The following is a 22,760-nucleotide window of genomic DNA, read 5'->3' as shown; positions in this document are numbered from 1 at the left end:
AGAGGCTTTTGAATTTAGGTTATGTCTACACAATGTCATATTATTATAGGGGAGCCATATGTTTCATTTAGCGCCACTGAGATTTCCTTGGAGAGTGACCTGGAAGCAGTGGTCAGTGGGCTATGTCTGGACAAGTTCATCGACAGGTTACTAGTGAGCACAGCTTCAAACTCATAGTCTCATTGCTTCAAACCTTCATTTTTTGACACACATATGTGTGTGGTGTGCATGCATGTATGCATGGGTCATATCAGTGTGTATATGTGTGGGGGCCAGAGGTTGATGTCAGGGTCTTTCCCAGTCCTGTTTCCCCTATGTACTGGGCTCAGAGCATGATAATTATAGTCTGTCTAGCCAGCTGGCTTGAGGGCTCGATCCCCGTCTCTACCTCCAACAAGGCTAAGATTAGAGGTAAGCCACCACAGCTGTCCAGTGTTTACCTGAGTTCTGGGGATCTTAACCTAACTCGGATCCTTATGACTGGGTCAGGTTTTGTGTCGTGCTGTTAAAATCCAGATATGAACATGGCTTGGTTTATGCCCTCATTGAGTGAACTGTGCATGCAATGGGGTGGGGGCAGACTGGGTGGGTTTGGCTTAATTCAATGGTACTTTTAAGTCTTTTATGTTTTCTCTCTCCTGAGAAAACTTGGGGAGGAATTATTAGGCACAAGAAATGAATCGTTATGAGCCATTTTTAGTTTGAGGTGCTTTAGTCAGACTTAGGGCTCATCTGAGAGTCTCAGCTAAGCTGAAAAACTGAGACCCTGTCTTCCTGAGCCAGCAGCTGGTACCTGTCTGCCTGGGTGCTGCAGCTTATCTTGGGGTTAAAGGTTGCCGTCTGTGTGATTGAACCCGTATATCAGGAGTGGGAGGGAATCTCAAGCCCCGGGTACACATTAGATAAGGTTCTGCGTCCTGAACCAAGACAATCAGGAATCTGTGGCGGGGTCTGTACTAGATCCTGGGGAGACTGACATACTCAGACAGTGGGGAGTAAAGGAGATGGAGAGTTTTAACCAAGAATATAGAAAAAATTGTTTTGTGCCAAATAGGCATGTTAACTCATTTTCCCAGTTTGGAAGGATTTTAAAATAAAAGCACCTCACTTTCTGAATGCTCTAGAATTTATTACAAAGTGAGGATATTTCTTGTCACATTAACTAGCTCCTGACATTAAACTGAAAATACTGTGTAACATAAAGGGCCTGCTTTGTTGGGGTTTCTGTCCTGCCCAGTTCCCATAGCCAGAAAGTCTTAAAGAAAATCACACAGAGTTCTCCATAAGTTATAAACAGAATAGTCCATTAGCTCAGGCTTTGTATTAGCTCTTATAATGTATATTAACCCATTATCCTTATCTATGTTAGTCACATGGCTCAGTACCTTTTTCAGCTGGGCAGGTCATCTCCTGCTTCTTCCATGATCTGGGCAGGAGTGCCGAGTGAGCTTCCTGTTTCCCAGAATTCTCCTATTTTTCTTGCCCTGCCTCTACTTCCTGTCTGGTTCCCTGGATGACTTGATAGGACATGGGTTTCTGCCTCAGTGGGATGTAAAGAGCCCCCAAAGCCCGAGTACCTAACATGGTCTCAGAGCTTGGTGCTGCCAGCCCGGGACACACATTAGGACCTACTGCCTTTGGAGTTTTAATCTGTGTGTGAATTCTCTACTGAGAGACATGTTATATAAGTAGAGCAAAACATCGAACTGTACATGTGGTGTGTGCGTGTGTATGTGAGTGTATGTATGTGTGTGTATGTGGTGGTGATGGTACTGTGTGTGTATACGGTGTGTGAGTGGTGGTGATGGTAGTGTGTGTGTGTACGTGTGTGTGGTGTGTGTGTGTGTGGGTATGTGTGTATGTAGGTCAGAGGAGAGTCTTACTCAGATGCCGTCTATCTTTTTGAGACAGGGTCTCTCACTAGCCTGGACCTCACCCAGGAATCTAGATCGGTAGGCCAGTGAGTCCCAGGGAGATTTGTCTCTTAATGCCCAGAGCTAGGATTAAATGCATTCTCCACAATGCCAAGCTTGTGTGTGGTGTGTGTGTGTGTGTGTGTGTGTGTGTGTGTGTGTGTAGACATGTGCATGCCACGCTGCACTTGCAGGGTCAGGGGATAACCTCAGATAACTTTCTATTTACACGGTTTCTCTTGTTGCATAGACCATTACATATACTGTGTTAGCTGACTTATGAGTTTCTGGGGATTCTCCTGGGTCCACCTCCCATCTAATAGCTGGGGTGCTGGGATCATAGACTATTGCTATTGTGCACAGCTTTAAAATGGGTTGTAGGGGCCCAAATTCATCCTCTTGTGCTTGTTTGGTAAGTGTTTTCTATACTGAACAACATCCTAAGCCTGCAGAGCTTTTTATTGCCTTTTTCTTTTTTTAAATGGGTTCTGAGAATTGAAGTCAGGTTTTCATGCTTGTAAGGCGAGTTCTTAATGGACTGAGCCATCTCCCTAGTCCAATATCCTATTACTTAAGCAGTCCTTAGGAACCAGCAAACTTCTGAGCACTTTGTAATAGAAAAGGATACATGGAGATGAGTCATCAAAACAGCAGCTTAGGAAAGTGAGTCGTGGCAGCCCATGGCCAGTGCCCCGGGCTTGGGCCAGGCAGCATCTCTGCACAGGACTGTTACCTCACGTTAGCACTGGTGCTAATGGGGTTTGTCACGGGGCTCTTGGGAAATTAAACTGCTTTTCACTTAACAGCTCTTTCCCCAGTGCATGGATTTTTCACCTCAAACCCACCATATAAATAACACCAAGTGGTATTTTGGCATCATACTTGCAGGCAGGAATACAGCAGTTGACACGGAGAATACCATGCGGAGACATTTAAATCTTTGCTGTTATGAATGAACCTACTGCTGTGTGCATGTTCATGCCATGTGCGATGACAAAAAGGTAGATTCTCTGCGTCTCTGCGGAGTCCATGTGCCATTTCCTTATGTTTTAAAGCCCCCTCTTCATTCAACCTGAGAGTCTTCTTATAGACGCACCTCCCACAGCAAGAGCTTGTAGTTTCTAAGACTCAAGGAAAGAATGGTTTGTATGATTGTGTGTGTGTATATTTATATGTTCATTTGTGTGCGTGAAGATGTGCATGTGTGTGTGTGCATGTGTGTGTGTGCATGTGTGTGTGTGCATGTGTGTGTATCAACTAAGAGGCCAGAGGCCAGACAACCTTGGATGTTGTTCCTTAGGAGCCATTTACCTTATTTTGTGAGATAGAATCTCTTATTGTCTCTTTGTGGTCAGAAACTCAGTAAGTGTGTTGGGCTCGCTGACCAGTGAGCCTGAGAGGCCACTTCTTTTTGCTTCCTTAGTGCTGGTGATTACAGTGTGTGCCACCATGCCTAGCTTTCTTTCTTTTTTGTTTTTAAACAGGAATTTGGGGGATCAAACTCAGGTCCTTATGCTTGCAAGGCAAAAGCTTTAACAACTAAGCTATCACTCCAGCCCTAGGCTCTCTCTGTGTGTGTGAACACGTATGTGCACATGCATGTCATGGAGCATATGGGGGTCAGAGAACAACTTAAGTGAGTTAGTTTTCTCCTTTTACCATGTGGGTTGTGGGATTGAACTCAGATTTTCAGTTTTGTTAGTATTGTGCTAGCCCTGCTTTTCTGTTTTATTTGGAATATATTTCTAGATGCGTCTACCTAACTCTGCCATCTTCTGCAGGCTGCAGACTCACAGCCTCCTCCACTGCTCACACCATGCATGACTTCACTTCCTCCTGTCGCTGCCCGCATTTCGTGGTCAATCTCTGCTTATTGACTTATTTTCAAGTTGTTTATCACTTGAAACTTATTTCCAAGGTTCAATGAATATAATTTTCCTACTTGTAAGTATTGAAAAATATTCTGTTAAAACAATGGAAATATTTTTCCTTTTGATGGCATTTCATTTATTAGGGGTTTCAGGAATAAATGAGGTAGTTAAGGAACACACACACATACACAGAGAGAAAGGGGGGGCGGAGAGATTGACAAGCTATAAAGAGAGGCAAAATTTGACTAAGTTTACAGTTTCTCATGAATTCTCCAATCAGAGTAGGTAAAAAGGAGAATCTAAAAGTGGTCAAAGTGCGAAGAAGTGTCAGTGAGTGCTCATCCGCAAGTGGGACATCTGTGTAGCATACTCATCCAGGGCTCAGGGGTCATCTGTGTGACAGGCACCCCCTCATCCAGGGCTCAGGGGACATCTGTGTGGCACACCCTCATGCTTTCATCCAAGGCTCAAGGGACATCTGTGTGGCATGTCCTCATCCAAGGCTCAGGGGGACATCTGTGTGACACACCCTCATGCCTTCATCCAAGGCTCAGGGGGACATCTGCGTGGCACACCCTCATGCTCTCATCCAAGGCTCAGGGGACATCTCAGTGGCATGCCCGCATTCAAGGCTCAGGGGCCATTATGAGTGGGGTTAGAAAGATGGGAAAACTAAATAGCAGGAGGGGCAGAGGGAAGCCACATCTCCTGGCAGCTGGTGCTCATGAGCTCATAGCAGCTGTGAAGGCCGGCAACATTCTATCATGGAGGAGACTTGAGCCCCAACCCTTATAAAGAGCTATTGACAGTTGGTTGCTTCTAGGGGTGAGGCCCTTTGGCAAACCGTGCTGTGGTGGATAGCCCCATACCCATGAGTACTACCCATGTGCTAGCATGTGAGTAACACAAATTAGAATCAGCAAAAATAGGAGAGATCTTGTGGGTGGACTGGAGGAAAGTGGGGATGGGAACATGAGGGACTGGGCTTGGGGGTTAGTGGAGGGGGAGAGTACTGAAGGAGATGACTGGAAGTGGGGGCACTTTGTGGTTAGGTAGAATCCAGGTGTAAGGCAAACTCCCTGGAAGCGACAAGGGTGACCCCAGAGAAGACTTCTAACAGTGGTGGATGCATAGCCTGTACTGGTCATTTCCTGTGATGAGGCAGGACCTTCATTGGAGGAACTGGGACTCCACCCTAGCCACATAACCTTTGACCTAGAGTCTGTCCTACTTATGGGAAGTCTGGGGCGGGGGGCAGGGATGTGAGAGTGGCACTAAGATTGTGGGAGTGGCCAACCAATGACTGGTCCAGCCTCAGACCCATACCACAAGAACAAGCCCACTCCTGATACTGTCTGGAGTGACAGTACCCAGGACTGGATGGCCCCTGGACCTTGGATACAATCAAACATGATTGGAAAAAAAGTCAATGTAATGATGCCTAACAATATTCTACTACACTTATAGTGGGTGACTACCCCAAGCCTTCATCTAGTACCTGATGGAAACATGTGCAGACACACACAGCCAAACGTTGGGCTGAGCTTTGGAAATCCTGCAGAAGAGGAGAGAAAGGACTGTCAAAGCCACTGAGGTCAAGGACATCACAAGAAAACCCACAGAAACAGCTAACCTGGGCCCATAGGAGCTCACAGGGTCAGGATCGACAGCCGGGGAGCATGCATGGGACCAACCTAAGCCCTCTGCATCTGTGTGACAATTGTATAGCTTGATCTACTTGTGGGACTAGCAGTGGGAGCAGGTGCTGTCCCTAATGCTTAGGCTGGCTTTCGGGAACCTATCCCAAAGCAATGGGGGTGGAGTTTAGTCTTACCTCAACTTGATATGCCATGCTTGTTGATACCCATGGAAGGACTGCCCTCTTCTGAACAGAAATGAAGGAGGAATGGATTGGGGTGGGTGGGAAGGATAGGAAGTGGGGGAGGAAACGGGTGGAGAGGAGGGAGGGGAAGCTGCAATCAGGATGTAAAATAAGTGAACAAGTTTAATGAAAAACAGGAAAAAAAGAGAACACAAAGTTGGGAGGAGGTGGAGAATGGGGGAGTGGGTCTGAGAGGAGTTAAGGGGAGGAGTGGGATTGAAAAGACATTTGATGGTGAAAAAGACAAGATCTCCTGAGTACATTGGGAGCGTGGGGGTCTCGGAGAGGGTAGAAGGGGAGAGGGGAGGCAAGGAGGGGAGAGAAGAAAAATGTATAGTTCAATAAAAACGAAATAAAAAATTAATAAAAGACAAACAATATAAGAAAATTAAAAATAAATAAATTAGGAAGAAGAAGCAAGTAGTATGTGTGTTAGTTTTTTTATGTCTGTAACACAGTATTTGAGATATTAATGTAAGAGTGGAAAGGGTTAATTTGTCTTGATTTCATTTTAATCCATGTTTACATGGTCTGTGCCTTTGGGCTTATGGTAGTACTGTGGCAGGATCATGTGAAAGAGGAGGTAAATTCACTTTTGGTGACCAGGAAGCAAAGAAAGGGAGAGAGGAAAAGGCTGGGAATACCCTTTGCAAAGCTACACCCTGACTTCACATCCTCCACAACCCCAGCCATCTGCTTCTGTGATCCTGGTGTTGGTGCGGCTGGCCAGCTGCCCCTGAGGTGAACATTGGACATGCATCAGCAGAGAAAGTGAAGACTCAGAGGAAGCAGAATCAGGCATCCATTGCAGGAGAAAGCACCCTGTTGGAACGCTGGGGTTTCCAGAGCTGGCTGACTGTCCAGTGAGTTCTGAGTTGGCCTTTTCTTGGTCCCCTTGGCTCTCACCTCTTTTGATCCTCTCTTTCCTTTCTCAATACTCCACCCACATCCCATCACTTCATCTCTTTAGTTGGTGTTGACCCCGGGCGGGGGGCGAGGTCATGAGTGTGGGGGGATCCAAGCTCACGAGCTGGTGGCCCTGCTGAAAAGTGGGCATGCTGTCCCTCTTTACAGTCCAGCTACTGTGTAGGACTGCTTTCTCTTTCCCTCCTGCCTCTTCCGTGCCTGCCTGTTTTCTGCTAGCACCTCATAGTTTCACCTCCTGTCAATATTGCCATAATCTGGTGACCTGAAGGATGCTCATCACAGGCGAGAGGTTGTTTTTTGTTGTTGTTGTTGTTTTTTTTTTGAGCACTCCTTTGTGGAGTAGGGCCTGGGACTCGTGAGAGCAGAGGTAGGACCGGGTTTCCTGCTGGTGCCATGGCAGAGGCAAATCAGGAGCTCGACCAGAAAGCACCCTTCAGCTTCAGTGTTGTTGCCCATCTGCATTTCATGTAGGATCCTCAAGAACAGGTTTCCCAGGGGAGCTGGTTCATGGGAGGAAAATAAAGATGAGGTATTTAGTGTTGGTCTTAGTTTGACTTCCTGTTGTGATGCAATACTCTGACAAGTTTCCAACTTTAGCTCACAGTCCACCATCATGGGGAAGTCAAGGTGCCAGGACCTTGGAACAGGCGGTCACATCATATCCATAGCCGAGAGCAGGGAGCAAAGCAGAAATGCTTGCAGTGTGTGCTCTCTTCTGTCATTTGGTCCAGGCTCCTGCCCATCAAATGCTGTGTCTTGGGGTTTCTGTTGCTGTGAAGAGACACCAGGACCATGGTAACTCTTATAAAGGAAAACATTTAACGGAGGTGATGACCTAAAGTGTCAGAGGCTCAGTCCATCATCATTATGGCGGGGAACATGGTGGCATGCAGGCAGACATGATACCGGCTACATCTTGATCAGAAGGCAACAGAAATGAAATGAGATACCAGACAGTATCTTGAGCATATATGAGCCCCCAAAGCCCGCCTCTACAGTGATACACTTCCTCCAACAAGGCCACACCTCCTAATATTGCCACTCCCTATGATATTATGACGGTCATTTATATTCAAACAACCACATGGTGCCACCAACATCTAGAGTGGGTACTGTCACCTCAATTTACCCAAGAAAGAAAATCTTTTGTAGGTACGCTCACTGGCCAACCTTGTCTGGACAGCTCCTCACTGAGACACTCTTCCCAGGTGATTCTAGATTATCAGGCTGACAGTGAAAATCACCACCACAGATTTCAACTTTGAACCCTAACCTCAGCCACTAGTGGGTGGGTCCAGCAATAGCCACATGGAGCGAGCTGACCCTTCACAGCTGGTACCAGGATGCTGTCCTGTTTCGTGCAGACAGCTTTGCTTCCAATCTGGCAGATGCCTAATGGCTTCAAATAAGCCTTAATGAAGTGTCCAGCAGGCATCACTAATAGGTTTGACCCCAGGAAAGACAAATACTAGGAGGATATTAGGGATTTAAAAGCAATAATCACAGGCAGATATTTCTAGGCATTTCTTCTGAAGCTAGTTTGGCAGTGGCACGTGAGTCTTATAGGCTAGGTTGTCAGGGACAGGAGTGGGGCAAGAACAGGTTAGTCGCAGATCTGGGGGTCTTTGCTCCCTAGCTGCTGTCATTGGCCACATCCCCATCTGCTTGGTGCCTGGACAGGTGAGAACATTTTTACAAAGAGTGTGGACATATGTGGTGGTAACATTTTGCTGGTGTTTAGTATGCATGTAGGAAGCTGCCTGGATGTTTTTTGAAATTTTCTGAAGATTTTTAAAAACCCCTTTTTGTGCAAAGGTAGCATGGCATTTGAAGCTAATGAGCTGGTTGCCAGTATCTTGTCCTGTTCCAAGTTAATAGGATCTGCTTTTAAAATCTAGGTGCTTAATTGCAGTTCTTTAAAGGCCATCTTGCTAGAATGGAGCTGCCTAAGTAATGGATTTACTTTTAATTAATAGTAAGCAGGGCAGCTCCTTGACTCCCTCCACTGAGTCAAAGAGACCAGAACTCTTTAGGTGTGTGTGTGTACACTGTTGGGCCACAGGCTTATGTCAAATGTTTTCTTTAAATGATCTTTACTCTGTTATTATTTTTAATTATACTTTTATTTTCAAGTTTATGATTACATTATTTCCCCCTTTCCTTTCCTCCCTCCAAACCCTCCCATGTAAAAATCTCCACCATAATTCTCTTTTATATTCATGGCCTCTTTTTTTAAATTATTGTTGCACACACACACACACACACACTTGTGTTCATAAGAACAAGAATAAATGCATACAAGTTTCTCTGCCCATATAACATTATGTGTATATGTGTATGTATATGTCTATATTTCTGGGGTTGATCATTTGCTATTGAACTTCCACTTTGATGTGCTCTTCCCTGGGGAAGATTTTTTCTTCTACCCTCAGTATTTATTCATTGCCTGTAGTTCTTTGTCTATGCTTGAAGCCTCATGACCTTCCTTTCTTCCTGTTAGCATGCCTATTGGTGCCATCTTTGTTCAGGTCGTGTTTAGGTGGCATGTTGGTGAGACTCCATGGGTGCAGTTATTGACATCTCTACAAATAAATGCAGAGGACCCAGATTTTTACCTGAGTGCTGTGAATCTGAACTTGGGTCCTCATGCTTGCAAGCCCTTTCCCAACTGAGCTGTGTATACACTTCTGAAGCCTGGACTCTTCATACTCCTGAACCAATACTGTCAGAGCAGAAGCACAGGCTCTATAGTCACACTAACTTCATGAGAAATGCGTTTCTACTACTTGCAGTGGTAGCTCCTGGCTCCTAGCTCCAAGTCACAGTTTCCTTGGTTAAAATGAAAACCATGAGCCACCTTACTGGGTCATTGTAAGGATTACATATGATAGTTGTAAAACCTTTGAAGTAGCTTGTAGCACAAAAAGATAAGGCACGTGGCAATTCCATAGGGTCAGCCCTTGGAGACAGTGACACAGGTTCTAGAATAAGAAATTGTCATGAACACATTAGAAGTAACTCATAGTGGTGTTCTTAAACTTCTCAGACCATCTGTTAAAGCAAGTTTGAAGAGCAAACAGCCTTGGGGACCAGAGAGGATGAAGTTAGGATGGTTGCCTCCCGGGACATACCAGGCATAAATGGACCCACTTCTCATCCTAGAGGCAATCTGTTTAGATTCTAAATTTAAAAAAGAACACATGAACACACACACACTGATCTGTAGGCAATGTCTAAGCAGAGAGTTTCATCATTTAGGGGTTCTCTCCTACAATATACAGGTATCACCCCGCTTTGATGTATCATCAACCTCTGGGCCTGTGGTTACTGGGGCTTAAGAAACCCTCACTTGCACTTCACTGTAGGAGATGACACCTGCCTCTTTCCTTACTCTATGAGTCCACAAGGGTAGCAGGATGACTCTCTAGTTTACGAGAAAGGTAAACCCTAGGCCCTTCACAACTTTGGATTAATTTAACACCCTGGTTTTTGAAAAGCAAATGATGCTGATCATGAGATGTCGCTGCTGGAAGCAGAAGGATGACAGAGCACACTCGTAATCGTCATAGGTATGGATTAAAGATATGCAGATCTCCATCATACGGCGGTACTAAGTACATACTTGACCTTCCAATATTGTGATGAGGAGGATGGAAATAGCCCAGTGGCCAAGAGTAATTATTGCTCTTGTAGAAGACTTTGGTTCCCAGCACCCACATCAGGCAGTTCACAACTGCCTGTGTCTCAAACTCCAGAGGATCCAGCACTCTGCTCTGACCTGTGAGGCCACCTGCAGCTGAATGCACATACCCTCAAATACATAATTATTATTAAAATAAAAACCACAAATCCTTTAGAAAATAGTTATAGTTTTATAGACAATCATGATTATATCATTGATACTGCCCAGGGATACTTTTAGATGAAAATAGGTAATAGAAGACCCTGAGAGCAGAAACAGGTTTTAGAAGCAGTGTTAGGTAGGAGGCCAGCCTGACAGTCACTCTGGGACAAAATAGAAATGGGAGACAGTGTATTGTGGCTTGTTGTTTCAGAGGGGGGTCACCAGCATGTGTGGTGGAGAACGAAAAGAGTGACATGGGTAGAGGGTGTCAAGGGAGTCGTCCAGGGCAGGTGAGAACCATTCCAGAGATGTGGGTGAAGTGGGCATCTCATTCTGGAAGCCCCCTGGGGAAAGACGCAGAGGAAGCAATGGGCCTCGGTACATTTCCATTCCTCTTCACTTGAGCTCAGGTCCCTTCCCCGTCCCAGTGCTGACCTCCCACCCTTCTGCTGGCCTCAGAGCATCACCATCACCATCACTATCACCATTACCATCACCGTCATCGTCATGGCTGCTTTAAAACTGGCCTCTGGGTTGTGTCCCACAGTTCTTTGGCATCCCTATTGCTGCCAAAATGTTCTCTGGAAATGTAAATCTCCCAGTTAAAGCCCTTCTTGGGATTTGATTGGCCTTTCCAACGAAGACAGACTTTTAGGCTGCATGGTGTGCTAACTCCTGCTTCAGCAGTCACTTTCCCCTTTCCTGGCCCCTTCTCAGAACCTCTGCTCCCTCTCTGTTGCACACAGTTTCTCCTAGAATGTGTCATGCTCTGGTGTGACTTTTCTTAGGGATTAATGGACAAACATCTATTTATTCACACCAAAGAAACAATTCCACTCCATTCTCGCTTAGCAAATCAGTGAGTTTATTGGGGTTACTCAGAGGAGCACGGATGACTCCAAGGCAGGTACGTGAGTGACAACTCACAAATCTTCATCCCCATGGGCCCCTGCTCAACCTGCAGGCAGCTCTGCATAGACAGTCTCTCACTGCATCAATTGCTTCCTGAGTTCATAGCCTCGGAGAGAGGCCCTTTGAACTGGTAAGTTCCTGGAGCTTGGGAGACTTGTAAGTTCTGTTTACTTCTGGGCCTTATGTGTTTCATTTACTTCCTGAGTCTTATGAGTTGCCGGCTTCCCTCCAGGAGGGATAGGTTCAATGTGCAGGCAATAACTGGAACTGCATGAATGCTGCTCTTCTTTGTGACAGTTCAGGCCCTGTTGTCCACACGCTGGAACACACAGCTTGTGTTTTGTGCCTCTCATGTGTGCCTAACCGCTGGTTTCCTGCACAGTTCTCCCACTGATGAGTTCTCTGAAGGCAGTGGCCTTTCTGCTTTCCACGTACTGTGTTTCCTCTCTATGGAGGACTTCACAACCCCGGTAATGGCAAACAGTGTTTCTGGGATTGGCCTGGTGAGAGGCTGGGTATGGAGTGGATGGGGACAGGAATTAGAGGCCTAGAAAACCAGACAGAACTCTAAACTAGATCCAAAGGAGAAAGACTAATACTGCTTCATTTCCCATATTTAAAGATGTTAAAACAGGGGCAGGAGATGGCTTAGTCAGTAAAGCTTTGCAAATATGACAATCTGGGTTTAATCCCCAGAGCCCACACTAAGAACATCCAGGTGTGGTGGTGTACACCTGTAAGCTCAGTACTGGGAAGGCAGAGATAGGCAGATTCTGGGGCTCATTGTTTAGCTTTGAGTCCTGAGTTAGAGAGAGACTCAGTATAAAAGAGCAAAACAAAACCCTCAGGATGGATGATGCCTGCAGTTATCTTGGATTTCACGTGCACACACACATATGTGCACTTGCATACACAAGTGTACCTATATGCACAGACAGATACATAGATACACGTGCATGTATACATGCAGCACTGCTCTCTCTCTCTCTCTCTCTCTCTCTCTCTCTCTCTCTCTCTCATGCGCGTTCACAGACAGAGACAGACAGACAGACAGACAGACAGAGATGGGTCCAGAGAGCAGCACAGTCTTCTCTTCAGTTTGGATTAGTTGGGTTGATGTGGTTTTAGTGCAGACCTCGACAATGAACATGACCCTTGCCTCTGTTGCTTCCCTCCAGCTCTGTCTGTGTTTCTATGGGCTGCTGTGTTGTGTGCAGTGTGGCTGTTTGATGGAGCTTCAGCTTATGGTTCTGTGAGCAGAAAGATCTTCCTAAGACCCCACCAGGAGTGTTCTAGGGAGAGCTCAGATTGGATTAGTTAGCAGAAACCTGCTCCCCACAAAGCATCCCATCTTGGCTCCCGATCTAAAGAGGAGCAACGTCTTGCATGGACCCCTCCATGGTGATGCTAGCAGAGAGCCTGGCATGGAGATCTCAGGTAGGTCCAGGAAAGGGGTCTCTGCAGAGGGAGGAGGTAATTCTGCTTTGTGGTCTGGATTATTCATTTCATTTTTCTCTCTTAACCTTTGAACTTGAATGTCACCCAAGTCTTCTGGCCTTGCTTCAGGTATGTGATGGCACCCAGGGCACAGACTGCAGTTACCTATGAGTTGGACTTGAAAAAAATTCTTCTTTCCCTTATTCCTAAACCCAAGGAGAGTGGTAACCATAGATACAGATATGCCCATGGCTTCAAAGTCTCTCTATGTAAGATGAGTCCTCGTCTGTGTTACTGTAATGAACACTGTGGTGGACAGCCACCCAGGGAGGAAAAGTTTCTTTGGCTTACAGGTTGCTGTAAGTCTATCATGGGGGGAAACCAACTCAAGGCAGGAACCTGGAGGCAGGAGCTGAAGCAGGGACCATGGAGAACACAGCTTACTGGCTTGCTCTCTCTAGCTGCCTTTCTCATAGCCCAGGTCCATTTGCCCAGGAATGGTCTGGGCTGGACCATCTCTACATCAGTCACAGAGAATGACCCACAGATTTGCCTTGAGATCAGTCTGGTGGAGGCAATCCCTCAATTGAAGGTCCCTCTTTCTAGATGACTCCAGTTGGTATCAAGTTGACAAAAAACTGATGAGCACAGCTGCTTTCCACAGAACTTTTTGGGCTCCTGGTTCTCCCCATTCAGTCAGACTGCTGATGTGTGTGACATCTTTTTGTTCCTGGGATTCATCTGTACACTGTTGAAGCTGTTCTTTGTGTTGCTGTAATACGACATCTAAGGTTGGGTACTTTATGAAGAAAAGAGGTTGATTTAGTTTGCAGTTTTGAAGAGAAGAAAGTCCAATAAAAGGTGATCTTCTGATGAAGCTGGTTTGGTCAGGTCCCATCATGGCAGAGGGTATCATGGGGGAGTGTGGGCAAAGAGAGAGAGGACATGGTGAGATGAGGAGAAGGTGGCAAGGGGACCAGGGTCGTTGTTTATCTCCCTCTCTGTATGCATATACATGAGGGCACATGTACCTGTGCACCCGAGTGCAGAGACAGTAGACACTGGCTATTGATCCTTTCCTCACTCCTTGAATACAGGGTATCATTTTGAATTTGGGGCTCACTCCTTTAGGCTACACTGACAGCTAGCAAGCACCAGTGGTTGTTCTGGATGTGGTGTTTACCCACGGTACTGGGTTACAGGTGAACATGCTGTATGTGGGTGCTGGCAATCCCCAGGTTCTCAGGCTTGTGTAGCAATCGCTCTTATCCCTGAGCCACCCCTTCAGTCCAGGGCCCACACTGTATGTCAGTCACTTTCAGTTGCTGTGATGAATACCATGACCAGAAGCAACGTAAGGAAGAAAGCTTGTTTTGGCTATGGTTCCAGAGGGTTATAGTGTATAATAGCAGGTAGCATGGCAACAAGGTGGTGTGGTGACAGGGCTAGGAAGCTGAGAGTGCGCATCTTCACAGCACACGGGAAGCTGAGAGTGCGCATCTTCACAGCACATGGGAAGCTGAGAGTGCGCATCTTCACAGCACACAGGAAGCTGGGAGTGCACATCTTCATAGCACACAGGAAGTCGAGAGAGCACATCTTCACAGCACATAGGAAGCTGGGGGTGCACATCTTCACAGACACAGGAAGCTGAGAGAGCACATCTTCACAGCACACGGGAAGCTGAGAGAGCACATCTTCACAGCACACAGGAAGCTGGGAGTGCGCATCTTCACAGCACACAGGAAGCTGAGAGAGCACATCTTCACAGCACACAGGAAGCTGAGAGAGCACATCTTCACAGCACACAGGAAGCTGAGAGAGCACATCTTCACAGCACACAGGAAGCTGAGAGAGCACATCTTCACAGCACACAGGAAGCTGGGAGTGCACATCTTCACAGAACACAGGAAGCTGGGAGTGCACATCTTCACAGCACACAGGAAGTCGAGAGAGCAAGTCAGAAGCAGGAGAGTCTACACATTCTCAAGCCTGTCCCCTAGTGAGGTATTTCCTCTAGCAAGGCTCCTAGGGTCCCATAACCTCCTTAAATGGCACCACCATCTGGACACCAAGTGTTCAAATACATGAGCTGATGGGGACATTTGTCATTCAAACCAGACAGCACTCTTTATCCAAGCTTTGTTTGGTGACAACAGATTCCCCTAAAGACCAGCATTAATTCCTTCAGAAGGCTTTGCCGCAGTGATTTAATCACCTTCCCTGGGCTTGTTGTGTTAACTTTTCCTGAAGAGATGCAGCAAATATTCATTCACTCCACATGGGCACCAAGAACAGTCTAAAGTATAATTTCATTAAAGCTCAAGTTAGTGAGACCCATGAGTCTATTAAGGTTTCTTTACCACATGGGAGACCCCCAAAAGCGACATCACCACAAAATCCCACCTCATCCTGGATGATACCCTCATGAAAACCCCACTATAGAGTCTATCATTCAATTATTCTTTGCTTTCTATATATCTAGCATTTCCCAAGATCACTTGCAGCTGAGAAAGGGGGTAGAGGAACAGCTGGACTCTCAGGTGAGGGTCTCCTGACCCGGCAGTCCTCCAACTACTAGGTAGTGTCGGTAACTTCAGTATCATCACCACAGACTTGGCTAGCATGGTAGTGGTCTGCTCTAGTTGCCATGGCTTCTGGAGCAAAGAGCAAGATAGCATCATGTGACAAGGAAAAAACTGTCCTCCTTTTTAAAGGTCCATCACGTCTAAGGTCACCCCATTTGAGCCATGTGCCTCTAGCACGTGGACCTAATAGGGACTGACTTTATCAGAGCCACAGCAACCGCTTATAGAAATCCACTTATTCCTTCTTTGTTAGGGCATGGCCTGCCCCTTTCAGACACTGGTCACTCTGAGGAGCCGGATCCCATAGCTGAATAGATCAGGCTACCCCTACTTTGTAGGATAGAGTTCAGAAGCCATGCTGTGCTGTGGCTTCACAGACTCTAGTTGCTGGTTTAACCAAATAGCTGGATCCTTACGCTCCCTGTCATCACACAGGCTACCCTAGGCTAAACATGAGCTGTGGCATGTTCTCCGCAGCGGCTTTCTTCTCTTGTTCAGAGGATTTCTCTGAAGGCCCCTCCGGCCTCCCCACCCTCTTGCCCACACAGCACAATCTATCTCTCTATAAGCTGTCTTTCTTAATAAAGTTCCTTTTTCATTTCCAGGCTTTGAAGAGAATCACCTATTTTCCTTTAAGGCACCATTCGTGCCGTGTCTGGCATAATGTATTTTAATGTTCTCCCACCTCAAGGCCCAACCACGACTTCCATGGTCCTGAGGCCCAGTCTTCCAATAGGTTCATTTCTGAAGGGTAATTTTGTCACCTCCTTTCCTAGATCTATCTATCTACATGCCTGCTGCTCCTCCGACTTTGTTTATAACACTGCTATTATGAAAACCTACATGCAAGTCTGGTTCTCTGATCGCCTGTAAACTCCTTAAGGACAGGACACTTACTAATATCGTAGTCGAAGGAAAGTGATTAAGACATGAGCATGATTGACATGTGGCCTCAGGAAGTCCAGTTTTCCCAGAGTACCCCACTCCCCCTTCCCCGCGCAGGGTACCTGTGTCCTAGTGACAGTCCTTTGGAACTTTGTGTTGACGAAGTGGGATTGCCTGCAGTGATGTCCTCGACACAGCAATCAGGACAACTTCAAACTTGGCATGCTTTAAGATACATTTACCCCAAGCTGGTTTGTTGTGACTTTTGCTAAAAGTCTCAGACTTTAATGCCAGAGAGAAACTTAATGGGTGAAATATAGGTGCAGCAGAAATAGCCTCAGGTCAAGTCCAAGATGGGTATGGGTGGGGGAGGGAGAATCTCTTCATCTCCTTAAGTACCAGTGGTAAGTGGCATGCAAGCTTATTGCTCTTCACCTGAAATACATTTGATGAACACATAACCTGGAGTAAAGCCTTAAAAAAAATTTCAGGTCTCTTTCACTCTGTGTATGTGTGATGTGTGTGTGTGTGTGTGGTGATATATATATGTGTGTGTGTGTGGTGATGTATATATGTGTGTGTGTGTGTAATGTATGTGTGTGATATATGTGTGATGTATATATGTGCGTGTGGTGTGATGTATATATGTGTGATGTATATATGTGCAATGTATATATGTGTGATATAAACATGTGTGATGTATGTGTGATGTATATATGTGTGATATGTGTGATGTATATATGTGTGTGTGGTGTGATGTATATATGTGTGATGTATATATGTGCGATGTATGTGTGTAATGTATACATGTGTGATGTATGTGTGATGTATATATGTGTGATGTATGTGTGTGGTGTGTGTGATGTATGTGTGTGATGTATATATGTGTGATGTATGTGTGTGATGTATACATGTGTGATGTATGTGTGATGTATATATGTGTGATATGTGTGATGTATGTGTGTGATATGTGTGATGTATGTGTGTGATGTATGTGTGTGATGTATGTGTGATGTATGTGTGATGTATATATGTGTGATATGTGTGATGTATGTGTGTGGTGTGTGTGATGTATGTGTGTGATGTATACATGTGTGATGTATGTGTGTGATGTATACATGTGTGATGTATGTGTGATGTATGTGTGTGATATGTGTGATGTATGTGTGTGATATGTGTGATGTATGTGTGTGATGTATATATGTGTGATGTTTGTGTATGTGTATGTGTGTGAGTGTGCTATGGCATACAAGTGGTAGTCAGAGGTAACCTCAGCTATTAGCTTTATCTTCCACCTTGCTTGTCACTCTGTATGCCAGGCTAGCCTCCAGGGAACTTTTGGGGATTTTCCTGCCCCCGTCCCTTCATCTTGCTGTAGGAATGCTGGGATTACAGACATGCTTTCATACCTGGCTTTACATGGGTCTTAGTCAGGGTCTAACGTTCATGACAAGCACTTTGCTCTCTTTTCCCTGGGACAAGCCATCTCTCTAACCTGAAATAAACACCTTTAAAAGTCTCTGCCAGTTTACAACCCAATCATTTATTAGTTATCCAAAGAACTCTCTGTATCATGGAGGAGTTTGGGGGCGCTAAGGATGGGTTTCAAGTCTTGCTCATCTCCCCCTTTCCCAAGATTCCACTCCATGTATCAGGAGCTCAACAAATGTTGTTGGAAGATCAATCCTGTCTAATTGGGATCTTCCAGGTCTGATGCTGTTAGGACCATAGTGGCCATAGTGACAACCAGTGACACCTTAGGGATCTCTCTGGGTAGCAGAGATAGAGAATGTAATGGCAAAACCCTGACCTCAGAGGAAGAGTCTATCTTGAGCCTGAACACGAAAAAGATCAGGCAAGGGAGTTATGGGGCCAGAGAAAGGGCTTAGTTGGCAAAAGTGTTTGCTTCACACAGTGAGGATTTGAGGTCAGCTTTCCAAAGCCCACATAAAAAGCTGGACACAGAAAGCGAGAGTCTGTTAACTCTAGTGTTCCTACAAGAAGATGGGAGGTGGAGACAGAGAAGACCTGGAAGCTTGGAGGCCTGAAGCATAAACACAAGAGAGAGGTTGTGTCAAAATGAGGTGACTTGTGAGGACTGACCCCTGATGCTGTTGCCTGTCCTTAGCGTGTACAGTGAGAAAGAGAGGGAGAGAGGGGAAGAGAGGGGAAGAGCAGGAGAGAGAGGGGGAGAGAGGAGGAGAGAGAGGGAGAGTATGTGTGTGTGTGTTTTTTCATTTTCGAGACAGGGTTTCTCTGTAGCTTTTTTGGTTCCTGTCCTGGAACTAGCTCTTGTAGACCAGGCTGGCCTCGAACTCACAGAGATCCACCTGCCTCTGCCTCCCGAGTGCTGGGATTAAAGGTGTGAGCCACCACCGCCCGGTGAGAATGTGTGTTTTTATGAATTATTATGGAAGGATGGATTAATGTGGTGCTTAAGTCTCTGTAAAATTCCCCACAGTCACCAGTCCACAGCCATATCTTTGTAAACCAAGAGTTAGGCCTGTCTGGGACACAAGCACCTTCCCAGTGGTTCACACCAGCAGGAAAAACCATACAGCTTCTAAAAAAAAAAAAAGGCAGATATCTTTAGAGACATTCAGTCCTTTTGTACCACCTTTTCATGGGAGTTGTGTGGTTTGATCTCCAAACTGTGGTGAGCTCCCTCTGTTTGAAGTCAGGACTTAAACGGAAGAAGAGGAACACAGCAGACAGTGGTCTTGCAGCTGTGATCTGCAGAGCATGCAACCTCTGACAACTATTCTCTCCCCAGAGTGCCCACTGGGGTAACTCGGAGCTGTGGATGCTCGTATTGATCTTGAAGTTGAAAGAGTTAGTTCGCAATCACTGCCATTGACAAAGGTTCTTCCACCTCATTAACCACTAGATTATGTGGCACAGTTCATTAAAATTCTGTCTCATCCCCTGCATTTGTAAACAGACTTGGGGGCGTTTATCACTTTGTGCCTCTTACAGAGGGTTTCCTCCAAAGTGTGCATTTTTCTCCTTTCCCCTTTTCCTAGTAGAAAAAGCATGAAGTAATTTGCCTCAAGATGCACAATCATTTACATGCAAACGAAAATGAAATACCAACTAAGAATCTCAGGTTTGGAGATCCCCTCCATCCCGGCTTCCTATTTGTGACTGTTTGGCTATGTAGCTGCTTTCACAAATGCATTTGCTCAGAGCTCTTGTTACATTAATTTTGTATAAATTGTCATGCTTCTTAGCAGGCTTCTGCCCTATAATTGCTTACATTTGAATACAGACAGAAAGGGAGAGATTACATCCCATTTTAAAACTCTATCTTTTCCATTTGTTTAATTTTTTATTTTGTGAAGATTTATTTCTTTTTATTTATGTTTCTGTGTGTGTGCCAGAGTGGGTTTATGTATACTGTATATTAATAGATGCCTGTGGAGGCCAGAGGGCATTGGACCCCCTGGAACTGGAGTGGCAGACAGATGTAAGATGCCTGACGTGGGTTCTGGAAACTGAACCTGGGTCCTCTGCAAAAACAGTTAGCTTCTTAAGCACCGAGTCATCTCTCCAGCTTTTCCTTTCCCTTGGTTGATACCTAAGCATTGAGACTGTTATTCCTTGGAAAACACCCATCTCAAGATGGACCCAGAGCAGAGGTCTAAGGGTGTATGAACCAGACTCTGGGTGGCTGCTCCCACTTTGGTGTCCCATGAAACTCTCACCTTAGAAAAGACCTTTTCTGTGAAGACCCACATGACAAGTATTTGTGGCTTCTGAACCTGAACGTTCTTGCTACAGTGGTCCCAAAAAAGTGATAGGAAAACTTCAGCTAAAGAGAAAGATCTGATTCAGTAAACCTTTATCTATGAATGTTAAAATGCGAATTTCATATACTGTGTGTATGCGTAAATGTGTGTGCCTATATGTGTGTACATGTATGTGTGTGTCTGTGTATATGTATGTGTTTGTATATTGTGTGTATGTGTGTGCATGTGTATATGTATGCATATGTGTTTCTCTGCCTGTGTATGTATGTGTGTCTCTGTGTGTATGTATGTGTGTCTGTGTATGTATATGTTTGTTTGTTGTGTGTCTGTGTGTATATGTGTGTCTGTGTGTGTATGTATGTGTGTGTGAGTAGTTGTATGCATATGTCTGTGTGTCTGTGTGTGCATGCATGTGTATATGTATAAGTGCATATGTGTGTATTTATGTGTGTTTCTATGTCTGTCTGTGTGTATATGTGTGTGCATATGTCTGTACATGTATGTGTGTGTCTGTCTGTGTATGTTTTTGTGTGTGCAGACCAGAGGATAGCTCTAGTCATTCCAAGTATCATCCTTCAGACACTAAGAGCCTTATATTTTGATCTCTCACTGGCCTGAAACTCACCAGCTAAACCGGACTGGCTGACTAGCCAGCTCCAGAAATCCTCCTGCCTCTTCCTTCACCTCATTATGTGGCCTGCTGCTTTCATAAATACATTTGATCTGAGCTCTTGTTATGTTAATTTTATGTAAATTGTCAGATTTCTCAGCAGGCTTCTGCCTTATAATTGCTTTCATTTGAATATAAACAGTCAGGGGGAGATTATAGCCAATTTAAAAAGCAAGTCTTTCCCCTTTATTGTCTCGGGATTACAAGCACGTGCACCATGCCTGCTTTTCTTTTTGGACTCTGAGGCTCAGATTCACGTCTACCTGCTCGCAGGGCAGGGCTGTACTGACTCTCCAGCCCTCGTAGACGTTTTAAGTGCCCTGGAATGCTTGTTCATTTTCCTGCTCCAGTTGTTAAAACTCCTTCTTATTTCCAGGACTGTTCGGACATAGCTTCCCAGGAGAGCCGTACTTTGCTGACTACCATACACCTATGCTGGTGCTCTACTTTTGTTGGAAAAGATAGCCCTGGATTCTCAGATGTGGTTTCTAAGCTAGCGGCAGTATCACTGGGGACTTTTGGACCTGCTGAAGGCCAGAGACTTGAGGAGAGGGCATAACCAATGTGGGGACCTTGACACAGTGAGGATCTTCTGGATGAATGTTTGTGTTTCTTCATCACTCCTCAGCAAGTCATCTCTTCAGCCATGCCCCATGTCATCATGGCCACTCTAAGATGGGGTGAGTGCGGAGACCACACCTCAATAAATGAGATTGAGAGAAATTGGAAAAAAGATACCTGACAATCTCACAATGTCGACCTCTGGGCTTACGTGCACAAATATTGCCTACACCCTCAACGCCACAGCTAGGCATCATGGTGCTTACCTGGAATCCCAGTGCTCACAGAGGTGGAGACAGGTGAATCCCTGGGGCTTGCTAGCCAACCAGCCTAGTCTATCAGGCAAGTTCCTGTTCCTGTCTCCAAAGACTAGGCAGAGTGAGACTGAGAGAGATATCCAAAGTTTACCTCTCTCTCTCTCTCTCTCTCTCTCTCTCTCTCTCTCTTTCTCTCTCTGACACACACACACACACACACACACACACACACACACACACACCCCAAAAGGAATCAGTCACATCACACAATACTTTGGTGTGGGGCTGAGCAGTCAGACCTTCCTTGTAGGACTATAGCACTCATCAGACCCACATGACTGTCTGCTGCTTGACCACCCATTTCAGCCTTGGAGCCTAGAGCCTAGCACTGTTCCGGAGCAGAGAATGTGGGCTTGGTGTCTTGTGAGCACTGAAGCTGCCTTGCACTGTAAGGGACCAAGCTAGCCTCTGCTCTAGAGAGCAGTGGACTGGAAACACCATCTGTAGCTGAGTGGGGGATTCTTCTCATTCATGCGACTTTGGGAGTGTTTTCTAAGCCTAACTGGTGTGGACCCCTCTCTTATCACTTGACTGGTTTTCACTGTCTTTGTTGCTCAACCTTCATTTCTCTGCTGTTGTGACTTTGCTCATCTGTCTCCCACGTGGAATTCTCGGCCTCACTCACCGGCAAGAGGATGCTTTCAGATTGCCTTTCAAAGGCTTATTGCAGAAGAGTCAGAAAATGCAGGCAGGTGCAAAGGATTTTAAACTATTCATAATGCAGCCACCTAGAGACAGCTTCTATCCACACAATGACACACAACTTTCCTTTTCATTGCACAGACACACTGACACATAGACACGCACACATACATAGACACTCACACACGACATCCCTCCACACTTATAAAATCAGATCTCTCTCTCTCTCTCTCTCTCTCTCATCTATCTATCTATCTATCTATCTATCTATCTATCTATCTATCTATCTATATCTATCGTGTATGTATGTGCACGAGGGGGCCAGAGAATGTTGGATGTCTGCTTTGTTTTATGAGACAGGTTCTCTCAATGGATCAGAGCTCAGCCGGCAGGCCAGGCGTCTGACCAGTGAGCCCTGGGGGTCTTTGCCTTCCCAGTTCTAGAATTACAGATGAGCACCACCATACTCAGCTCTCTGTGGGGCACTAAACTCATGTCTTCATGTTTGTGGAGCAGACACTTTACTGATAGAGCTATTTATCCAGCCCCACATAATGTAGTT

This window comes from Microtus oregoni, unplaced genomic scaffold, assembly GCF_018167655.1.
Source record: "Microtus oregoni isolate MIOR12 unplaced genomic scaffold, Mior012 000003F_ref0000135, whole genome shotgun sequence".
NCBI lineage: Eukaryota > Metazoa > Chordata > Mammalia > Rodentia > Cricetidae > Microtus > Microtus oregoni.
Note: the sequence above shows the minus strand (reverse complement) of the source record.